This window comes from Sceloporus occidentalis, unplaced genomic scaffold, assembly GCF_023333645.1.
Source record: "Sceloporus occidentalis isolate IW3139 unplaced genomic scaffold, rSceOcc1.0.p SCAF_11, whole genome shotgun sequence".
Taxonomy (NCBI): domain Eukaryota; kingdom Metazoa; phylum Chordata; class Lepidosauria; order Squamata; family Phrynosomatidae; genus Sceloporus; species Sceloporus occidentalis.
Window position 1 is genome coordinate 7,387,595 of NW_028316991.1, and position 22,585 is coordinate 7,410,179.

Consider the following 22,585-nt stretch of genomic DNA (forward strand, 5'->3'; position numbering starts at 1 on the left):
CACCCTGCTAATGTGGAGATTGTCATGTAACATAATGCTGCGTGATAAGAGCTCGTACATTTTATCAAACGTAATGAGAGCTTGAAAAAGAGACAAGAAGAAACCTTGATTAATGGAGCAGCCATGTGTGTTTTTGACGTAGCTGTTCTTTTAAATCGGTCGCCGACTGTTCTTGTACGCTGCAGGTTATTGTTTTATGTAACAGTCTGCAGAGCCACTTTGCCTCCCCTTCTCTAGCCTATGTGCTATTCTACCCCTTGGGGGGCAAAGCAACACCCGGCAGCGCTGGCTGTCAGGAGGTATGCATTGGCTGCCAATAAACAAATCAGCAATGTTTCCTGAGTAAAACACTTTCTGTTTTGGTTGACAAAGGTTTTACTACAAAGCTTTTGTTTTGTTTGCTTTATTATTCGATTGCAACACTGATGCAACATTTTTATCGTTGAGGATTAATCATAAAAAAGGTAGGATTTTACCTTTTTGATTTTTCAGAGTTGGGGATTTTTGTTCTATGAGAGTTAATGCTTAAACAGACCAGGAAATATGTAGAGTTATTGCTGCAGAAATGTGGAGGAAAGGCCATGTCAATCACCTAGGTTATATTACATACTTTTCCACGTTGAGGTCTTGTTCATGTTTTTTGTGGATTTCAGTGGTTTTCATTTGGAAAGTGCGTTGCTGAGCGGCCACGGTTTTAATAGACCAGCTTCCTTTTAATATTCTTAAAAAAAAAAAGAAAAGTAGATAGTATTGTGGCTTTAATTCTTAAAAAAAGAGAAATAATTCTAAAGGCTAGTTAGCTGTTCCTGCAGGTTGTCATTCACCCTCTGTGTGGAAGGGGGCAGCACTGTGCAGCCACAATTAGTATTATGCTTCAGCTTCAGATCATACGGAACCGCACCGGGCCAATTCCCTTTGGGTTATATGCAGATTTTGCCATCGTTAAATTACCTATATCATATGTGCTTTTTTTTGTTTTTTTTAATCCGGCTAAATTTAGGGAAGGTAAGTTTAACAGCAGATATGGGCATAATTTAATTATTTTTTTTGCACTGAAGTCCTTTCCCTGCTAGAAACTCCATTATTCTCGCGTTCTGAGAATGGCCGCTCCAATGGAATATACAGAGGATGGGTTTCTAATGAGTATGTGTATATCCGCTCCATTACTGCAGTTTATTAAGCCTGCCGAACTATAAAGTGTAGGATATGGGAAAGGGCTTGATTTTGAATTAAACAATTTGCTAAACATGTGTCCATTTTAAAATGCTGCTGTATGCAGAGTGTGTGGAAACTGCTAACCTGGTATTACGATGGCTTTCCAGAAACTGCTTTGAAAGCATTGTGTGTGTGCTTATTCATCTCCCATAAGCAGTGCTATATTTATTATAATTATCTGTTAAGGTAGAAAGTGCTCCCTTGATCCACAAGATGCACTTAATATTTGTTCATTTTTCTGCTGTATTATAAATAAAATTGGCTGATATCCCTGTTTTTCTTTTGATCCAAATAAGAAATAAAAGATTTAAAACAAAAAAGCTACCCCCCTTTAAAGGGCCAGTCCAGTTCCATACAGCCCCACCCATAAAGAATGCATATTAAGTTGGTTTGTAAGTACTTTAACATGCAGTTTTAACCCATAAGGTGAAAAAAATATTGCTTACCTTTCGGAGAAGCTGCAGCTCCAATGTCCTGTTTTAACGACCACTTTTGACTGCATGAAGCAGCCAATCAGTGCCCGTAACATGCATGGAGGTCTCGATAGACCACTCACTGGCAGACAGGTGGTATGTTCACCCAAACACATCTCTGGCAAGCTTAGGAGCTGAACGACGAGAGAGAGACAAAAGCACACAGGGGATTCAAGAAAATGTCACCTGTCATATGCATTCTTTGGCTTACGATGGATAAAGTGCACCTGTCCATTTCCTATAATTGGATGTTGCTGTTTATTAAGCTTATACATTGTTGGTTAGTGACCAAACTGCACTAATTTGGAACCTTCCTTGTGAATGCTCCCAGAGAGCTCCCATATGAGCCATCGCAGGATTTTCATGATGGCTCTCCTTCGGTTATTGACTCTTTATTGACGGAAGGTGAATTGAGGACAGGGAAGTTGTTAGTTATACAGGTGTTTCCCATCTAAGATCTCTAATACAAACATTTTTAAAACAATTACTCTGATCAAAGAATAATCTTTACAGGCTGTTGTTACTTGTAATAAATTGATTCAGTGTTTTTGGGTTTTTTTTCCTTTCATGGGGTGCTATCTAGAAAAAATCAACACAAATGGCTTTCTCCATAAGTGAATAAACCATGTCTTCCACCATCCTGCTGAAAGCTAGACAGTGAAAGAAAAAAAATATATATATTTTAACATATTTTAGTTAATTTTGCTTGTATTTTTGTTTTAAATCATTATTTGGGGGGGGGTTGGAATCATAGTGCCCAGTCGGGAACCTGATAAAATAAAAATAGAGTGTAATTTCCAAATGAACCAACCATCTAGTTAATGTTAGTCTGAAACAGGGCAGTGAAAAGGAGAAGCCCACAATGGTCCAATCTGACCCACATATACTTATACTATAGGCCAGTTATTTATTTAGATTAACTATCAATTTTAAAGGGGTTATTTTCAGGAGTAAACTCACCAAGGTGACTAACATACTTAGATGTGCGAGACATTCATAGTTTTCTAACCGCGGGACCTTGGCAGCATCGCTTGTTAAAATCCATTGAAATCTTCCACTCGTGTGCAAATAATCGATATGGTGAACAAGCCTTACTTCTGGTGTGTTTTGTGTATATTAAGCAGCTATAGAACATATTCCGTCCCCATCCGAGCTTGCTGCTGTGTGTCCTTGTACCAAGGGTCATTTCTATGGCCGCTGGTTAAACAGGTTACTGTAGTTCCTAATGATCCCCAAGTCAAAATAAAATCGAATCGACTGACAGACCAGCCTACGCATATGCATGTGATATACCTTCACAAACAAGATTTTGGTGTTGCTAAGCTATACGTAGCATGTAGAAAGATCCAGTTAAAATATTCTGCAGTCTTACTCTTATTAACGCTGGATTTATGATTTAAGCAAGGTAATAAGACGTATATAATGACACGCTATGAAATTTCACTGTACAGTAAAGGTTCTTATTATTTATGCATCATTCTAAGGGACCTTTGTATATATGGACATTCGTGATCTGCATGATTTATAACAAAATGTGCACTTTAACGTGGACCATAAACATTACATGATGCTCCATCCTATGAGATGTGCATACTTTCTATCCAATTGGCCAGTAAAAACTTTCCATTGTGTGCCATTTAATTTGATTTACAGCCATTGGAACAATGACATTAGAAGTTGCTTGTTTTTTTTAACCTTTGTATAACTTATAATAGCCAACTTTCCAGATTTTAATTTAAGAAATATCTTTCAGTTTAAGGCTTTTAACTAGAATGCACAGCATAATAATATTTAACACATTGTGTGCACCTTAACGTTGTGTAATAATATGCAAGCCTATATGCTTTCCATCACGTAGTATAATAATCCGGCATACGTATTTATGGTTTGTCCGCTACCATTTTGACTGTTGCAGGGAAACTGTAGCCATTAACACATTTATATTTGAAATTCTATGACTTTTGAGATGGACAAAGGGAGTTTTTTTTCTTATATAAGTAATGATTTGTTTTCTGCTGTAAAGCCAGCAGAGCCGCCTTCTCCCCAGACACTCCATTGAGAGATTGCGATATTTAAAAAAAAAAAAAATGGAAGCTGACAAAATACAGAAAATAAGATTTTAGCAAAGTTTTCTAAACCAGGGGTGCATAAACTGCAATCCTCGAGTGCTGCAAGCAGGCCAGAAATTCTGTGAATTACTGTATGAAAATAAGTAAATGAATGAATTTTTAATTGAAATGTCTGTGCCCCGAGCTTACGATATCCCAAAACTGTGTGCCCTGTTTGCAGCTTTTGGGGACTGGATTTCTGCCCCGCTGCTCAGATTTTCCTGTTTGTGATCCAGTATGGGGTTTTTTGTTTGGTTTTTGTTTTCTTGGCCAAAGATATCCCTATAGTTTGTGGTCGATTTACTTATTTGTAGCAGAATATTCTATGTTTAAAGCACTGCACTTTTTTTTGTTTTGTTTTGAGATCCTTTGTAATTAATTGTTGAATTGTTTTAATAACCATACCGATTTTTGTTAAATGATTTTCCTTGTTCACAATAAAGTTGTATGAAAGTGACAGGTGTGTGATCTGTTTCTAAGCATACAGTAAGTCGTTAACCCTTTCATGTCAAGGTTTTTATCCGGGGCTGGTACAAGAATGCCCAGACTGGCCATCCAGCAGGCCGCTGGCTGTCGGCGCTCAATACTCGACCTATGGCTTCGGCTGTGCACAGCTGCTGGCTATGCCTGGCCACATGCTGGGGTCCCATGAAAATGTAACATGCCATCTATCATATCTAGCCGTCGCCTGCAATTATTATGTAATTTAGTGGCTGCTGCCCTTAAAAGTACCAGGACCACCTCATCATCCCCAGTCTGGCCCTGAGTACAAGGTGTTTGGGCATCTTTTTTTTTTTTTTTATTATATGTTTTTACTTTCCACACTTCTTAACATTTTACTTTTTTGACTGGACATCTCAACAGACTGGTCTCCTATGTACATCCTAAAGGACACATACTTAAGATTAAATAAGTCAAAAATATAAAACAATCAAAACCAAATTTCAAATTTTATTCATGATGTACTATTTACATATGTATAGTACTTTTTTTAGCCATAGTCAATGATATGCTTAAATTTCCAAGGAAAATATAGAAAAATTAAGATTGTTTTTTTTTTTTCAAGATAACACGCCATTCTGTTAGCTTACTAAAATTATTTACCGCCACACAAAATATTTCAAATTATTAAAATATTTTAGTGTCATTTTAAAAGAAATAAGTCTGTTTATAATCCATTCCTACAATTATAGACCGTTAAGTACCTTGCGCTAAAAACATTAATAGCTTCCAAAATGAGAGTAATAAATTGCATGTTTAATAATTGTTTCTTAACCTGAGATCATCTTGGAGAGAGTGATCTGTTTATAATTAAATTCAAGTATGACTCATCTTACAGGCCTTGAAGAAATGATTTTTGATTTATAACAATATTGAATTTTTTTAAGATTGTGGTTTGGATAGCAACACCAAGTATGAGTCACAATATTAACTACTGTAAATTAATATTTATATTTAAACCCTGTCACAGCAGATCAGTTGATTATCATTTTCAAAAAATGTTTGAAACAAATGGTGAAAAAACTGCATTCTGTTTATATATTTTATTTGGCATTTGTGGAATAACTTTTAATATCATGCCCAATGTGTTAATTTCTAAATAACAGAATTTTTGCCTAGTGTAGCCATTTCATTTTGGCAAGTGTGTATAGTAACATATTGTGTGATGTTTTTTTCTTTCCCCATTTTTGCTTGGCTTTGATGAAAGATCTATCTGGGAAAAGGGAAAGGATGAGACGAGGAGAAATATCAATGCAGAATATAGCCGTAATAACCAAATAACTCACATACCGAAAAAATGGGCAACATTTATAGAAAGCGATGACTTTCTAAGACCTACCAATAGGGTGGGTTTAAATGAGATTCTCAGTTATGTATAGGATACGGTACGTGTATCCAGCCATCGATGTATACATAATTACACATGCAATGAAAGTTTCTTGGTGTACCCTCTAGTCTTTAATAGGTAGCCAATGTATTGGTTCCATTACAGAACAGGTTAGTTGTTGTGTATACCCATTGGTATATCTAAGCACAACCGTTTACTAAAATAACCGTGCAAATTATATAAATAATACAAATCATACATTTCTTTTACATTTTAATAATATTGACAACGGCTGTTGAAAATACATAGTTTGAGAGGTGGGTTCAAGACAAGCAAGTAATGAGTTACAAAGGCACATTGCCACAACGCTGCTTAAAGGCACAGTTTACCCTACAAAGGAAGAATGCATATTAAAGTACTCAGCCTATTTACTAAAAACAAAAAAGCACCCCCGACAGCCAAAGCTTATCTTTTTCTCACCGCTTATTGGAAACTCTTTCGACTCATTCGCATGGGGGGTCTCCGAAGTCCCCCGTCCAGTGTTCACTGAGCCAGCGCTGAAGCTAAGTGGCATTGAGTATATCACTTGCAGGGAGTCGTGTTTAACCAAGGTAATCTCCTACATAGATGAGGGCGCAGAATTTTCCCATGCATTTGCAATGGGAGACACCACCGAAATTTAAAGGGATCGCTCAGCTATCATATGTATTATGTAGGTGATGGCTGGAGTGTCCTTTTAAGTGAAGAAGAAAAAAAGTTTTTATATTTTATATAGAAAGTAGGTAACAAGTAAATGCTCTCTTAGATGTCCACTTCATGTAAAAAAGAGAAACTAATGATGTACCATATAAATCAGATTACACTGTGATTTTAATATATATATATATATATATATAATTTCTTGACTATATAATTTAGTTATTAAAAGCAGAAAAGAAAAAGCTGCCAAATTCCTAAGCACTGCATCATCGTCATCCTCCACTGAGTCATCTGGAATGTTTTGTTTCCATTAACCTGGTAATCACACATCACTATGGTATTATACCATGTTTAGCAAATAACTAATCCTCCCTGTTGTTGTTCTAAACACATGATTTCCCAGAATTTAGCTACTTCAGTAGCCACACTCTTTTAATTTTACTTAAATTTTCTTGGATCATAAATGTATTATAAACAGATGTCAATTGTATTATCTTTATAAGGAAAACTTCCCGTGTGAAATAGATAGTAGTTGAGTTTGCTTTTCTTCTGTAACTGTAACAGTTGTTCTTTGGGAAAAAAATACTGGCCCATGGCAGGTTACACATAACAATGTAACACTTGGTCTATGTACCATGTGTATTGTACAGCTTTATCAAAGGGTTTTATACATAAGCATAAAGAGAGGCCTATTTCAGGCATTATCACCAAGTCTTTGTTTGAATTTTTTTTTGTTCAAATGTACCAGGCAGTAGTGGAACATTTTTCAGTAGCGGTCTAAAAAATGGTTCCTTTATTGTCTAAAAAATGTTTCCTTTATTGTCTATAAGTTATAGTATTTTTAACTAAACTTTAGATGAAGTTTTCTACTTGGTCGCTATCTTGTGATTCTTAGGACTACCTGGCTGGGTACATGGAGCACCTTTTCTTCTCTGCATTTGGCTTGTTTCAGGAGGAGGCACTAGCCACAGACTAGTGGGTGGAACCTGGGAGCGGGTGTGAGCAAATGCTGCTCTCCACGCCGAGGCTGAAGAAACATGCATGGAGTCCCAGGGAAGCAGAGCTTCAACTGGAGAAAAGTTCACAAGTGCTTTAATCAGCCAAGCTGAAATTTGTCACAGATCCCTACCTGCTCCAGAACATAATTTTGGAACTGTATTCTATGTGGAGCTACACAAGGGAGCCAATCAGAAATCTGTGTTGGATAAAGAGCAGATACCTTCACACATGTGGTCATAAATAGGTTGATGATATGTTGGAAGTGTGGTCCTCCAACAATAGTTTTAAAAGCAACTGTCCATTAAGGCTGATCGTATTATAAGTTAAGTTAACTTTTTGATATTGCTCCATGGTAACAGTACTGCTGATTTCATAATATACTAGATATTAAAAGATAAGTAAGGTGCATTCTTAAGACTTTACTAAATTACCTATTAAATGTATGCATTATTGCAATAAAGCACATGGCTCATACGGTTAAGTCACTTTTGACTTCATTCCCACATGGTGGAAAACTAGTTTTACCAAAATATTAATGCTTTGAGTAAAATTCAATACCAAACTTCGCTTAATTTGCCATCTGTGAAAAATAAATGTTTTTCAATCAGAGTATACAAAATGTAAGTGCTGGTATGCAGTTGTTTCTTTTGTTTAAATAAGCATTTAAGTAGTACTTGCTTATTTTTTTCTGAAATATGTCTTATGTGTTTTACATATAGTTAGACAAACATAAATAACTGAAGTTTTACAAAAACATACTAACAAAAGCTGGATTTCCAGTGGATAAAGCCAATAGCATACACTACATGCATCTGGTCAAGTCCAGCTTCTTAATGTTCTTCCCTGTCTGCTGGCCACATGCCACCACACACCATCAGTCTATGTATATGTTGAGGTTGCATCTATCCAGTAGATTGCCACATGGCTTACAAGGCACCAACCCATGTGGCATTTGACTCATGTGCCCCATGGTCAGTCTGGGCCTGTTCAACTCCCATGATGTCCACATTCTGCTAGTGGAGCATAAACATACACATAGATCATCAATCCATGTTTTAGTATTATCAAGTTCATTGATGTATCGGACTGGTCGTAGGCTAAGGATATCTGCTAACACAGCCCTCTTTCATATATACATATATATATGTACGAATTCAGGATTTATATCCAGTTGCTGAAAATGCATTTGGGCCTTTCCAAATGTTGAGAGGTCATGAAATATTCAAAGCCTAGTCAGCATTCATGATGTATGCACAGGCTCACATGCCTTATGGTAAGGTTCATTCTGTGAAACCATGGCATCAGGAATGTGATTAGAAGGAACGTATTATTTTTGGAAATATAAAGTAGCTCTAAAGACAAATCAAATATTTGAGTTGTTAATATTAAGTTATTAATTGCCTTGCTCTGGTGCAAAATGACAAAAGTTTACACATAAATACATTTTTATTCCACGGGTATTACTTTCTAAAGTACTCTTCAAAGAAAACGGCTGAAAAATAATAGTATTTTCTTTTTAAGAAACGCGTGTAGCCCAGCTTATATATGGTTTTAGCTTTCCAGAAAAAGTAGAATATTTAATTTAGCCACAGTTTGTTTTTGTTTTTGATGTTTACAGCAAATGTAGATCCACAAACATTTTCACAATAAATGAAAGAAGTATATGTTCAAGGTGTTAACATGAGAGATGCTTTCTAAAGCCTATATAACTAAAATAGTCATATTTTTATATCCCACTGACCAAAAATGATCTCCATATGTGATTCTGACCAATAACATTTAAACATACATATACAAAGACATTTTTGCTTGCCATAATACTTGGTTACCACAGAGACATCAGTATTAATAAGCAAGCTCTCAAATACCTCTCCCCAGTGATAGATTAGGTCCAAAACGATAATCAGAGAACATTGAAAACTACTTGTCAGAATAAATAGATAGACAATGCTTACAATAAAACAAAGTAGCCATAAAAATCAGTGGAAACACAATGTACACATTTACAGCATTCTCTGGTACCAATAATTCAAATAAGAAAATCTTTGTGTATAACCATTAGATCAACCCATTTTCCAAACAAGTTTGTCTTTCATAAACTGCATTATTGATAACCAATCCATCAAAACAAAAAAGGAGTTACCCTTCTTCTTCAGCTGTGGTCTTTGAGCAGCAGCACCATATTTTAGTATTTGTCTATTTCTTTTAATCCAGTTTTATGCATCAATTAAGCTGTTGTCTTGCCGTGTTCATCAGTATATCAATCCATCAATCTTCCAGTGAGGCATCTGCATTGTATATTCTTCTGATATCTAAGTTCCAGATCGACATTGACTAGGTGCTTTTTCGGCAAACTGCTCCCATTTACTTTTTAATTCATAAATAGTTTTCTTTAGTTCACATATATTTACCGGAATGCATGGTCTTGATCTTCCTTTGTGATTCTTATTCTGTAGAAAAAATACCAGTTACAATGTATACCAAAATATGAGCAATGAATACTTAGAGGGGTTGTTATAAATGGAAAGAAATTTGAACTTTAGAAGTGGCTGTCCGGGAGGACAATCTCTCTACCATGATTGTGAATGCAGGAAAGCCCAGGCAGCTTGTGATGATAGGAGACTGTTTGCCTTTGGAGTCAAGAAGGAATTATTTGTCTTTTTGGGGCCAATTTTTAGATAATAGCCTAATTAGGATTGTTTTTCTGGAGGTTATGGGTATTGGAATGGTTCAAATAAAGAGTCCACACACCTGGACTTACACTATGTTTGTATCATTGCATATATCATTAAAGGTCTGCTTTCTTTCAGTTCTATTGTTTGAATTTTTAGCATATCCATTTTCATATCCCTAATAATCATTTCATTAAAAATTCTATATGATTTCTGTGGCGTCCTATGTCCACAGCATGCTAAGCATTTGATGGACATTACTATTTTTTGGTGTCTATTTACTAAGCATGAAGGTAAATTAAGAATACCACAGAGATAAGAATTTTCACCTTGATCTATTTAGTATTTTGGGAGTTAAGGAGTAATTTGTGAAAAACCCACAAGTTCCTTCACTGCCCAAGACCCTGGTGATTGTTGCAACAACACATAAAACAGTTAGTTGCACACTAACCAACGTGCTCCACTCTTGAATGCAGTCCACGTTGGAATCAATGAGGCTGAAATGGAAATATTTTGAGGTTGAGTGTTGTGTGGTGAATTGTGAATTCCCTGATCACTCGTCTGGTGTGAGGTACCTTCCAATGTAACACAGGTTATGCTATGGGATTAGTGAATAGACTTCTCCAAAAGAGCATGGTCTAAACAGTAACAGCCTGATTATTTATAGCTTTCATATATAAAACATACTACATATAGTACAGATGTCATTACCTACTGGTCACGCATACAAAAATGAATTACTAGATTTTTGAAAGTATAAGCTTACCCGCTTTTTATTCCTTCTGCAACACAAATGTTGGAATGTGGGATTTATAACATGGTCTAATTGACTCTTCAACTCTCCCTCTATCATTTTCTTTGTCTGTTTTTCTAGATAACAGTTCAGATCACACAATTCCTTTAAGTATTCCTGTAAGTAAAAAGCAAAGGTATTGATAACTAAATCAGCTGTTCCCATCAACAAATATTGGGGTCTGTGGCTCTCCTAGAAGGAGAACGCTGAATCATGTAAAAATTCGGTATAGTTAGAAAACACAAATACCAATTTGTCCCTCTTCAAAACATGTATCAATGTAATAATGGGCCATGTATTTTACGCATGATATAGTATCTTTAGTTTAGGGTAATCCAACTGCTGTTTCAAAGCTTGCTATCAATCCAGGTAGTCCGATTGTACAACTGGGTCTCTGTGGATGTTTTGTGCATATGTCTATTGGCATTCGGGTTTAGAGCTTTGTCCCATAGGGGCATCTGCCCAGCATGATAGGAAGTTTAAACGCTATCAAACCGAAAGGGGCTAAACAGTAGCTTTACAGAGAGTTTCTCCTAAAAACACCTTGAGGAACTGGAAGGGGGACTGTAAGATCTCATAGAAAACAGCATCCATCCAAAATAATTGGCATAACAGAACATTAAACAATAAACACTTCAATTGCATATTTAAAATATTGGCGTACATTTAACATTTACCTTGCTTTTGCTGCAGTTATTCTTATGTTTAGAAATGTGGCGGGCTTCAGTACAATTGCTTCCAGTTATAGTTTCCTGTAAAACAGGCAAACAGTTTTTTTAGTTTAAAAAAGTATAACTTTTAAACTAAGTGACTTCAACTTTTCTTGAATGTACTTTTCTTTATTGTCACTGGGTTTAATCCCAGCTACTAGGATCGAATGCACCCTTACACAGCAGAGCTGGGACCATAGGCATCCAGAGGAGGGGGACAAGAGGGGAAATCGTCCCCTCCTGGAAATTCAAAGATTCCCAGTGGAGCAGCAGCAGGGAAGGGAGAAACAGCAGGCTGTTTAGAATAGGTAACTAGACATAGAGAGCAGAAAAACACTTTGTGGTCAGAGGAGTGCTGCAAAAAAGCTTTTATTTAATTGTGTACACCCCTTGCTGTCAAAGTGGTTTGGTCTGCTCTCTTCCTCTCCCTCTAGCAGGCACCTGATCCTTCACAGACACAAAGTCCCTGCTTGTGCAAAGACACAGTTTGCATACTGCAGACAAAAGGTAGTGCCAAATGTTAGACACATCTGCTGCCAAACTACCAAGTGTCTTATTTTGATTCCAAGCCTTTAGGTCCCTTTTTACTGCCCACTTATTTTGTAATGCCTCAAAATGCTACACTACACAAAACTAGCTTTTATTGACTACATCGCCCATGATGTTGAGCAGAAACATCTCTAGTTTATTATGGGAATAGTACTGGGGCATTGTTGATTAGGCTTTGGTTGTGGCGGTGGGGGTTACAGTAAATCAACAGTACAAACACTAGCGTTGACTACATCATTATTATTCAGCAGCCATATTGCTGGGAACTGTAGTTGTAGACTGGGGTTGTGGTGGCCTACACTACACACAAACATTTTTGTTGTTGACTGCAGCTCCCATGATATACAGTCACCTATTACTAGCTGCACACCATAGGAATTGTACACTGGGGTAGTTGTGGCTAGTTTTTACCACCCCAGCCATTGTAAACTAAGGTTCTCATGTTGTGCAGATCCATGCTGGTCTGGTAGCTACTAATACTGTAGTCATATCATTTTTCCTATTAATGGGTAACTAACATTTGCCTCCCACAGGGAAACCCCTCTCCTGAACCAACAACGGTTGGTGGTAAGGGGGTATTTGGGTGAGAGAAGGGGAAATTGGAGAGGATATATTTTCTCACGTCTGGCACATGCACAGAGAACAGTAATCCTGTCTGACTTGAGCCACCTAAAGAAAATGTAAAAAAATGGTCTGTGACTTATGTGACTATGACTTACTAAACCCATATATAATTTTTTTTTACCTTATCCAACCTACCTTTCTCTGAACTGGGTTGATCGGTATACTCTAAATAATGGTTCTATAATGTATGCATAATTAGATCAATGTTGTCATAATTACTAGGATATTCTTGGAAATAATTTACACATAAAAAAACATGCACACGTGACGCTTCTCAGTACTCTTAATGCTGAGAAATTAGAAACTATTGATTCCAATTTTTTTGGAGGAAACAGTTACGCGATTGCATGGGAACAGGGAAATATGAGCAATAGTTTTACCAGTTAATAATTGCAAAATTGCATATTTGAAGAAGTGAAACATTCTTCTTATTTCCTTCTACTTAAAAAATATTTTATTTTCAGGGCTGTCTTTATAGATGTTGTTCCAATTACTTAACATTTAGCATTCATGAACCATGGTGTTCCAGTAGTCTAAGCAACCAACCACCATGATCCTTTGTATGGTTATACTGGGCTGGGCATGCTGAAAGATGTAGCAAACCTGAAAGTCATTTGTTACTTGCTCTTGCTATATTGATTTTGCTTCTTAGATACATGGGTAGTAACTGTGTAATAAGTTCATGTTTAAGTTTACTAGGTAAAGATACTGAATTCTCACAATGCTGCGCAGTAGTGCAAAGTTTTGGATCAGAGAGACAAAGTTTAATCAAAGTTGAATACGTTGAAAATGATTATTAAGTGGTGTCATCGTCCTGACCTCAAGCAGCACTAGTTTATTAGGCAGAGCTACAGAATTTGATGGCTCTAAAAATAATAATAATAATTAGGGTTACAAAAGAAAATATTTAAAAGTGAAGATGCCTCAAAATCATGTTGTGTGCCCATGCTACTAGTTGCTAAAATATGTTTTAGCAATGTCATTTTTTGTTTTCAAAAATTGTTACAGGATGCTAATATCAGTCTAATGTCCCACACAGCCCAAAAATAAACCACGAGAGTGAGATTAATAAAGCTTGAGTTTTATGTGTCACACTGATATAGGTTTAAACTAATAGTTGTATGGCAAGCCTCAAGTCCCTCTCAACAAACAGTGTTCAAGGTGGGTGTTTTCAAGGATGTGGCAATATGTGGCATACTCCAGAAATAGAGGTTGCTGATATTGCTGGTTCTAGCTTTTCTCCAACTCATCCGCCTCTCCTAGCCATAAGCCATGTATTTGTCTGCAACCTAGTCCAAGCCCTTATCAGTCAGGCCTTCCTCTGTGCATGTTTTAACATAACACCTTTTTTATATCTTTTATTCTTGCTGGGAAGCAACATATATCAGTTCCCACAGCCCAAAATGTTACATTCGGGTAATATACCTATTACATACTTTTAAGCATCAACCTTATGAGTAACACCTAGAAATATACATGATGTATATTTTGTCATTATAAGGCATATCTATTAGGCACGTCAGACATGTTAGTAGTTTAGCATTTAACAAAATTCAAAGTGAGCGAGCAAAAGAAAAATCTAAATGAAATCAGTATTTGATGTGACCACCCTTTGCCTTCAAAACAGCATTAATTCTTCTAGATATATCTGCACACGTTTTTGTTTTACAATTTGGCAGGTGGATTATTCCAAGCATTTTGTTCTGCAGATTCATGTAATCCCATGCCTGGGTCCACGTGCTGCCCCCCCTCAAACACCAAAACCATGCCCACACATATCATGATTAAATTCCCTCTCTCATCCTCTCTCACTCTCTCAATGTCTTCTGACCTTCTCTGCCGACTGCTTCTGTGTCCTTGTCTCGTTTCCCGCAGCACTGCTTCACTTGGCTCTTGTTATTCTCCTGCCTTATTTTTTTTGTCCGCTTCTCCCCGTGTCTTCTTCATAAACCTGGCCTCCTGGATCCTATATTTTGGCACCCTCCTTGGTCCCCCCAGTAACTCACATACACACTGGCACACATTTTAACACACACTTTCACATTTGCACTGACTTACACACTCAAGCCAAAACACATGCACATACACATACTCAGATCTTACACACTTACACTCTACACATTCATGTTAACAGATTCTCCCTCTAACACACATGCTCACACATACACATCCATGTTCACACACAAACACTTACACATACGCATCCATGCTCACACACCATATTTGCACATCCATGCATACACGCCAGCATGTACACATACACATCTGTGCTTACACATTTACCTATACACATTCACGTCCACACACAAACATTTGCACATCCATGCTCACACACGTACACATCTATGTTCACACATACATCCATGCTCACATACACATCCATGTTCACACACCATTTACACATCCATGCATACACACCAATATTTACCCATCCATTCTTACATGCCAACATTTACCCATACACATCCATGCTGACACATTTACCCATACACATTCACATACACATCCATGTTCACACACACATACACATCCATGCTCACACACCATTTACACATCCTGTCAGGACTCGGGTGATCAGGTCAGGTAGGAGCCCATGCGCAGGGGATACTTGGGGTTCAGTATGTAACCCACGGTGCATGATTATGCAAACAAAGACACCACAAACAGAAATCCAGGTAATGCAGTGTATTTCATGTATATAACAGGACCAGCAAATAAGGGTAATATAGTCTAAGCAAGTAACCGGACGTATGGCAAAATAAAATACAGGTAATAAGTCTTTTGGCAGGGAGCCCGCTTGGAAGGGCGCGACAGACAGAGAGCCCGCTTGGAAGGGCACGACAGACAGAGAGCCCGCTTGGAAGGGCACGAAAGGCACACAGCCCGCTTGGAAGGGCACGAAAGGCACACAGCCCGCTTGGAAAGGTACAAAAGGCACACAGCCCACTTGGAAGGGCACGAAAGGCACACAGCCCACTTGGAAGGACACAAAGCAGGGAGTCCACTTGGAAGGACACAATAGCAGGGAGTCCACTTGGAAGGACACAATAGCAGGGAGTCCACTTGGAAGGACACAAAGCAGGGAGTCCACTTGGAAGGACACAATAGCAGGGAGTCCACTTGGAAGGACACAATAGCAGGGAGTCCACTTGGAAGGACACAATAGCAGGGAGTCCACTTGATCAGGACACAATAGCAGGGAGTCCACTTGGAAGGACACAATAGCAGGGAGTCCACTTGGAAGGACACAATAGCAGGGAGTCCACTTGGAAGGACACAATAGCAGGGAACCAGGAACAGTACAGGTGCAGAGCCACAGCAGGAAGGTCCATAGACTTCAATACAAAGGCCCTGACTGAAGGGCAGGGCAGGTTCATAAAGGCAGGGCAATCCAGGTAACAAGGCCCAGCTGGATGTAGACTAGGGCTCAGCCCTGGTAACAAGGCACACCTGATCCTAGTAATAGAGTTCTGAGTGCTCCAGAGGGCAGAGGGTGGCCACTAGTGGTAGCAGATTTAAATGCCACAGGTATGAAAAAGCCATGGTTCAGGCAGCAAAAAAGTGGTTCCTGACACATCCATGCTCACACACACATACACATCCGTGCTCACACACCATTTACAAATCCCTGTTTACACGCCAACATTTAAAGACCCATGTTAATACACACTTACACATCCTTGCTAATACATTTACCCATACACATTCATGCCCACACATACACATTCATGCTCACACATACAAATTCATGTTCACACACCAACATTTACACATTCATATCCATGCTGACATATTTACCCATACACACCCATGTTCACACACACAATCACTCTTCAGCCCTTCATCTGCTTTTTGCTACAGCCAAATATTAAAAAAATTGACTCATCAGTCCAGAGCCCTGCTGCCATTTTTCTGCATTCCAGTTCCAGTGTTTTCTTGAGTTGATTAGCCTTTTTCCACATCAGAATTATGGATTTTTGGCTGGGACATGAAGATCACCTCTGGACAGTAAATGAGTGTACCAGGGTCCCACTGTTTTCTGATAATGCTAAGCTGGTGGCACTGCTGGACATATTCTGATTGCGAAGGAAAGTAAGTATGATGTGCACATCCTCTGCATCTATGATCCTCAACATTGCCCTTTTCTTTGTGCTTCTTCAAAGAAGCTTGGACGGAACATCTGGTAACCCCTGTGTGACTTGAAATTTCTGCCTGGGAGAGACCTTGCTGATGCAGTATAACTACCTTGTGTCTTGTTGCTGTGCTCAGTCTTGCCATGGTATAACTTTGGACAACTTCAGCAGCCTCAACTTGTTAATGAGTTTTGCTGTTTCTCATCCAGTTTTATTCCTCCAACACAACTGTGTCTGTTTCAGTTAATGATTGTGTTTCAACCTTCATATTAAATGATTATCATTACCACGTTTGATATAATTATTTAATCATACAACTATATGCCTAAAAAACCCTTTGTGCAACTGTACCTAGACGAAGTGATGTTGTTTTGAGGGGAAATAGTGGTCACACCAAATATTAATTTGATTAAGATATTTCTTCTGTTGACTTTGTTGTTTACATACACATATACATACATAGGATTCAAAAGTCCATTACCATAATCTGTTTTAGCATTTCCAAAAAAAGAATTTGTTTCACAAAATATAACATATTCTTCAAAGAAAAACCCAGATTTTCACTAATAAAAGTAAAAGATATGTTTTCTAGTACATTATTAACATAAATACTGTGTAGTTGCCAGTCATCTTTTAACTTTACTTTTGCATACTGGAGTAGGATGTTCCTGGCTCAGCTGGGCTTGAACTGTGGGTGCAGGTCCTGTTCTATTCTGTAATGATATTAGTGTGATATCCTAGTATTCTAATGGTGAAGCGCAGACAGTTTTTGTTTTTTGTATACATTGTACAGCCAATACACTGTTTTTGCAGCATGCTTACACCTGTTTGGTAGGCCTCGTGTTATACATTTGTATTATTTGAGCCTGAGACTAGCTTAGCGCACCGACATTTTTTCTTTTCCCCATAAGATATTTTAAACCAGTAATTTGGTGCTAGGAACGTTTTTCAGCACTTAGGAGAACATATTTTCCTCAAATTGCTTTGCTAAGCTCCTTTGACATGAGTACAAAAGGTATTTCCTATAATGCCCTAACAGGAGCTCTCACTCTCACTCACTCTTACTCCCACTCTCTCATGCCCCCCCCTTAATGTCTCCTTACCTTCTCTGCTAGTTGTTTTCATGTTCCTGCCTCTTTTTTCTGCAGCTTGTCTTGCCCCTTCTTGTTCTTATTTCCTGGCCCTCTACTTCCTGCTATCCTGTTAACCTGGACTCCTGGAGTGCTTACACAACCTTGGTGCAAAGCACGCGGACAACCATAGGCTGTCACTATGGCGCGTGCCATGGCTTCGCCCTTCTGCAGAAGTACTCCAAAATGCCAGAATAATGTAGACAGATTTACAGAGAAAGAGAAGTGCAGAAACGCTTCTCTTTCCCTGTGGATCCATCTGAATTATTTTGGCCTCTTGGTGGAGTACTTACACAAAAGGACGGAGCCATAGACTGTTGCAGAACCGCCCAGGGAGGCCTGGATAGCAGGAATAAGCGGACCTAGAAAGACACATTGCAAAAGAACAAGTAGAGGCAAGACGAGAAGTGTCGCTGTGAAAAAGAGTGACAGGGACACGGAAGCAGTTGGCAGAGAAGGTAATGAGACATTGAGAGCGTGTGAGAGAGTCTGAGAGTGAATGAGGGTGAGTGTCAATCAATTTTAACTTCCAAACAGGCCAAAAATGAAAAAAATATTTAATACTACTTGCAAATGTTAATCATTAAAAGGCAAACACAATTCACATGTTTAGCTAGGATGTTACACGTTCAATTTAATATGTAGTGTCACAGGTTTTGAAAATGTAAAGGCAAATGGTGCTTAAAGAGAGGATTTTCATATAAATGGCAATTTGAGATAAATATTTAACAAATAAAAACATTATTATTATTATTGTGTTAAATAATGCATTTATGAATGATAAGTATCAAATGACTACAGTATTTGACTACTTTTTAATTGAATATGAAATAAAACCAGTTGGTAATGGTGGACTCAGACTTTTGGATCCTATTTTGGACCTATATATATTAATTAAAAGGCAGGGCCAGGAGGATATTTATATATATATATATATATATATATATATATATATATCCTCCTGGCTCTGCCTTTTAATAAATGCAGTTCTCCCTATTTGTATGCAAGCATAACATAATAGAAGATTATTATTATGTTATAGTTATATAACAATGGTGTGACATTGTGATTACCATTAAAATATTACATTGATGATTGAGCTCAGGTCTTGCAGCTTCATCACTTTTGCAACAATTACTGTAATTTACTTTAACTATTTCTTCCTGAAAAAAAGGGAAAATATACTGTTATTGTTGATTGGTAAGTAAACACATTTCATACAAGATACAGTTCTTATCAGTCCAAGAAAGTCAAAAGAAATGCTCAGCACTTTTATTTTTGTAAAAAAAAATGTGTTGTCGGTAGTTATGTTCTTAAACAAAAATAATACTCATTAATATATAAACAACCACTCCCTCAACCCATACATATAGACTATCCTTTACCCATACATAAACCCGCTCCCACATAAATATACACTATCCTTTACCCATACATAAACCCGCTCCCACATAAATATACACTATCCTTTACCCATACATAAACCCACTCCCACATACATATACACTATCCTTTACCCATACATAAACCCGCTCCCACATACATATACACTATCCTTTACCCATACATAAACCTGCTCCCACATACATATACACTATCCTTTACCCATACATAAACCCACTCCCACATACATATACACTATCCTTTACCCATACATAAACCCACTCCCACATACATATACACTATACTTTACCCATACATAAACCCACTCCCACATACATATACACTATACTTTACCCATACACACACACTCACTTCTGCCTCCTCTGGCAGTCCTTCTCATGCACAACTGGATGAAGAGCCCATGCTACCACTTAAGCCATGCCTTTGTATCCAAGTTTTTGCAGCCAGCAAATGTAGGAGATTGTTGCATCATGCATGAACAAGAGTTACATGCAAGAAACATGTTGGTTCATACAATAAATTAAAATATCATACATACCGCAAAATTCAAGCGCTTTTTCAAGATAGTTGCATACATCTGTAATACTTCTGTTGTATCGATATTACAAGAATGTGAAGGTAGCAGATCCAAATATAAAATCACAAGTGAAATGGCAATACTATATTTGAAGAGAACTGCAAAAAAAGAGAAATATATATATTGTATTTTTGAAAATACATCATGTAGGCAACTGCAAACGTACCTTTTTAGCCAACTTGAATGCACTCGGCCTTGTTCGACAAGTCTGGAGGAGGGACAAACCATGTGCTCAATGGCCTGATCAGAGATCTGGTATAAATACCATGGGGGTCTGTGCCTACTCAGCTTCCATAGTATCCTTTTCTCTGTGTGTCCCTCAGAGGGGGAGCACCAGAACGTCACGTCATAAGGAAGAGACCCTCCGCAAAGTACGTCCTGAACATGTGACCCTTGGTTAAGTTCTAGAGCAGCAACCCCTATACGTTTATTACTGATAAAGGTTGAGAATATAAATCATGCACCCAAATAAAGAAAACATTTATTCTATGTTACACTGCAGCTTCATTAGTGTTTTTTAAGTTGTTTTTGTGATTGTGTTTATAGCCTTTTATTTAATTGAGGCCATTTAGGAATAATGTATTTAATTCATGCAATTTAATTTATAAACACATTTTTGGTGTTCCGATGCACAATGAGACTTTTAGGGGTGTGGAATAATGTGATTCAATCAAACACAGTAAATATTCTAAGTACCTAGAAAAAGAGGGTCCCTAAGGGGCGTAAAGAGGGACACTGAGAGATTATGATCCCAAAGGGAGGCATGATGCGGAATTTATATAAAGTGACCAGATATACCTAGAATATCGAGGTCGTTATGGGGGCAAACGGGACGACCGTGATCATCGTAAAGGACAGGGAACTTGAAAGGATAGGGAACTTGTCCATAATGGCCATTCAGCTCTTATGGAGCATGTCTTGCATGTTGAAATTTTCAGGCTCGTTGTATTTGTTGTACATAACATGGGTCACTTGGATGAAAAGGGTCAAGCAATATGGTTCCTCCATGCATTCAAGATTTTGTCTTAGATTCCCTAAATTATGCTGAAAGGGGAAGCTTTGTGGTAAAATAAATATTTGTCTTTGGGTATTACATTCTGTAACAAAATGGATCATAATATGGGAGAAAGTTTATTATTATTATTATTGGATAGTGTGATATTTCCTGATCAGCTTTTATGAGGGGGTGAGCTCAAGACTGGATCGGGGTGAATCGCTGGATGTCGTATATCTTGATTTTTCCAAAGCATTTGATACGGTGCCACATAAAAGGCTGGTACATAAAATGAGAATGCTTGGGCCGGGGGAGAATGTGTGTATGTGGGTAAGTAACTGGCTCAGTGATAGGAAACAGAGGGTGGTTATTAATGGTACATACTCTGAGTGGGTGACTGTTACTAGTGGGGTACCACAGGGGTCAGTTTTGGGTCCTATTCTTTTTTATATATTTATTAATGACCTTGTAGAGGGATTGTATAGTAAAGTATCAATCTTTGCAGACGATACTAAGCTCTGTAACGTGGTTAACACAATAGAGGACAGTGCACGATTACAATCTGCATAGGTTGGAGGCTTGGGCTGGGATGTGGCAGATGAGGTTCAACACAGATAAATGTAAGGTTATGCACATGTGGAAGTAAAATCCAGGCTGGGAATATGTATTAAATGGGAAAACACTGGGGACGACTGACATGGAAAAGGACTTAAGAGTTTTAGTTAACAGTAAATTTACCTGTAGCGGCAGCTGCTGCTAAGGCAAATAAAATCATGGGGTGCATCAAAAGGGGCATAGATGCCCACAACAAGGAAATAATTCTACCACTACAAGTCACTAGTCAGACCACACATGGAATACTGTGTACAGTACTGGGCACCAGTGTACAAGAAAGATATAGTGGAGCTGGAGAGGGTTCAAAGACGGGCAACCAGAGTAATAAGGGGAATGGGAGGACTACAGTACCCAGAAAGATTATCCGAATTAGGGTTATTTAGTTTGGAAAAAAGACGGCTAAGGGGGGATTTAATAACTATGTATAAATATATAAGGGGACAGTACAGAGATCACTCCCAGGAACTACCGTATTTGCTCGATTATAAGACGAGGTTTTTTTCAGAGCAAATGCTCTGAAAAATACCCCTCGTCTTCTAATCGGGGTCGTCTTCTAATCAGACCTCAAATAGAGGTCTGATTAGGAGACTAAGATCCAGATCCCCCCACCGCTGCAGGGGACCTGGATCCTCCTGTCTCACCCCCCCCCATCATACACACACTTACCGGTGCTTCCTGCTGTACTGCCGGGGCAGCGGGTTGACGTCTACGCGATTCGCGTAGACAACGTCCGCTGCAGCCGGAAGGAGGTGTGGCTAGCAGCGGGGGTTGTCTGCGTCCGTCGCGTAGACCTTCCCCGACTGTCAGAGATCAGAGTTCCCCGCACCGGAACCGCACCGGTGCGGGGAACTCTGATCTCTGACAGCCGGGGAAAGTATACGCGACGGACGCATACAAACCCCCCCTGCCAACTCCACCTCCTTCCGGCTGCAGCGGAAGGCGACGTCAACCTGCTGCCCCGGCTGGAAGCACCGGTAAGAGAGGGCTGAGAGGGGAGAGAGGGAAGAGAGGGGTGAGAGGGGGGGGGAGAGTGTGTGTGTGTGTGTGTGTGTGTTAGTTAAA